General features: G+C 37.7%; 1 long non-coding RNA gene across 1 annotated transcript; it reads left to right on the top strand.

Annotated features, from left to right (window-relative positions):
* LOC109226317 lies at nucleotides 1,368-2,042 on the top strand. Its single transcript, XR_002068029.1, has 2 exons — nucleotides 1,368-1,514; nucleotides 1,603-2,042. It is a non-coding gene; the product is annotated as an uncharacterized LOC109226317 (long non-coding RNA).

The raw sequence follows: 2,575 nt of genomic DNA, 5'->3' as shown, positions 1-2,575 counted from the left end.
AAAAATTTATGAGAATTTAGAAATTCAAGACATGAAGACCATCTCTCGAAAACTGCCAAGCTAGCATATATCGTATAGCTAGATCAATGTTTGATAATATAAATCTATGGATCAACTAGTACTGAAACTGCTCCTTCACTTCTAAGTCTGGAGCAGAGTTTATGGGAAGATATGGATGATATAACAGGTTTTGATTCCTCTATTGATGATGAACTTGATTCTTATCTTAATCAAGGATTGGAAAATATTAAAGACGAAGAAGGCAAGGAACAACTTTGTCATGGTGGAGGGAGCGTGGCAAGGCTTTTCCAACACTTTCAATTATGGCCCGAGATATCCTGGCTATTCAAGCATCATCAGTAGCATCGGAGAGTGCTTTTAGCGCGGCAAGATTTCAAATTGGAGATCATAGACATTCATTAGCGGAGGACAGTCTAGAGATTTCCGTCTTATTCAGAGATTGGATTAATTCAGAAAGAAGAAATTTTGGTTTTGAAAAACTAACCACTAGGGAAGAAGAAGAATACAATGAGATACTACCACTGGGAGCGATGACGGCATGGAGCTCATGGAACATCAATCAACATTGCCAATTCCAGTAGAATGTCCAAGAGATATTATTGATAAGTTACAAAGAAGCTATATAGGAGCTTACAAATATTAGTATGATAATTTGTAATTGGCTACTAAGAGGCCTAGTTCAAACAAAACCCTTCCTAGAAGGTGGCTGCGTAGATTAGGTGCTCTTCAAAAGAATTATATTTGTATTTGAGATTTGAAAGTTCTATTAATAAAATAAAAGGCTCTAAGCGATGAATTATTTTTATGAATTGTCTTAGTTACTTAATAGTTAATACTTTGAAATTATATTAAATAAATTATAACTCTATTATAAATTTATATTTACTAGATTATTTCATTATAAGTCTTTTGTTTTAATATTTTATAATTCCTTACTTAGTTTTCTAATTTTCTTTTTAACATACTAACATAGTAACATTTAAGTTTATTAAATAAGTCAAAAATCTAGCCGTTGCAAACTTTAAAAACATAGTAATTTTCAAAAAACTAGACGTTTTTTTATTAAAAAAAAATACACTTAAGGCCCACGAACCCGTCCCGTCCCGTCCCGTTCCGTCCCGTCCCATCCCGTCCCATCCCGTTTGTTAGCGGGACAGGATGGGACGACCGTTTCATCCCGTTTGTCCCGTCCCGTTTCGTCCCGTCCCGCCACCGTCCCGCTTAAATGTCGTCCCGTCCCATCCCGTCCCGTCCCGTTAATTTCGTCCCGTCCCGTCCCGTCCCGTTGGACAGCCATACCCCTAATATATATATATATATAATATAACACCTAAAATAAGGGGGACCAAAAAAAAAATAGACGCCCAAAAATCTGAAGGAGTAAAATACACTCTGAAAAGGGACTGAAAAAGCTGCGCAGCTTTTAACAAACGACCCCACCCCCAGTCATCGTCTTCTGAAATTCACCCACCGCTCAGCTTCTTTTTGGACCAGTAACGACCACCCCACTGTTCCGATCTTCTTCTGCAAAGAGATACAACTCAGAAGCCCTCGTCTGATTTTGCTTCTTCTCCGTTTCAGGATGCACACACACATACAAACAGAGATATGGAATTTCAGTCCGAAAAATCGAGTGAACAATAGTGAGAACAGATCTGGGACGAGCCGAAAACAGGGTCAAAACCTTTCCGATTCCAAGCGAGGTTCAGTTGCTGAAGTTCCGGTGGCGATTTGGTCTGTGTTCGGGTTTATTTTTCTTCGATTTTTATTCGCGTTTCAGGTATGAATTTTCGATTCGAAATGCTGTAATCGTCATTGGGTGCTCTATTAGGATGAAATGTGTAATAATTTTTCCTTTGTGTCTCTGAAAATTTCATTGCTCAGTCTCTTCTTTCTCTGTTTTATTTCGTTGCTTACATGTTGATTCGATGCCTCAGTTTTGGCTACTGTTCATTTCTGCGATGTTACTCTCGTGGTTTTGATTGAAATATGTGGCTGACCTGTTCTTCTTGTTGGTTGAATTTGGAGATGAACGTCTGAAGTTCCATTGTCCTGAATTTGTGTTGGATTTAGTTTCGTTATATTTGTGATGAATTTGATCAAGTAATACGTATAAATCTCCTGTTCTTTCTTAATGGTTTCGGAGTATTCCACAGATGAGTTGGTTGTATACAATTAAGCGCACGGGATAATAGATGGTGGAGTCATTCATTGCTTGTCGTTTATCTTCATTCTGGTACTTCTCTGGAATTCTTCTATAGGAAATTCAACAAGTAAAACAAAGGGAATTTTGGTTAGTTCAAATAATCAGGTTGTTATGATGTTTACATTTCACGGTAGTGTGCTGCTTCCTCTACACTCCTACCATCGTGTGTTAGTTTATAATAATTCCTCCCACTCTAAATCCATTAGCCTCACAATAAGCTCAAATTAGCTTTAAATAATCTATGAACATCCGTAGTTTGCTTTAGTTGAGTAGAGCCCTTTTGGAGTAATTTGAGGTGTGCCGTGCCAAATAAATCTCAAATGCATGGCCCTCATTTAATTAATCTTG

This window comes from Nicotiana attenuata, chromosome 5 (assembly GCF_001879085.1).
Source record: "Nicotiana attenuata strain UT chromosome 5, NIATTr2, whole genome shotgun sequence".
Classification (NCBI taxonomy): Eukaryota; Viridiplantae; Streptophyta; class Magnoliopsida; order Solanales; family Solanaceae; genus Nicotiana; species Nicotiana attenuata.
This window is presented reverse-complemented; position numbering and strand designations above follow the sequence as displayed.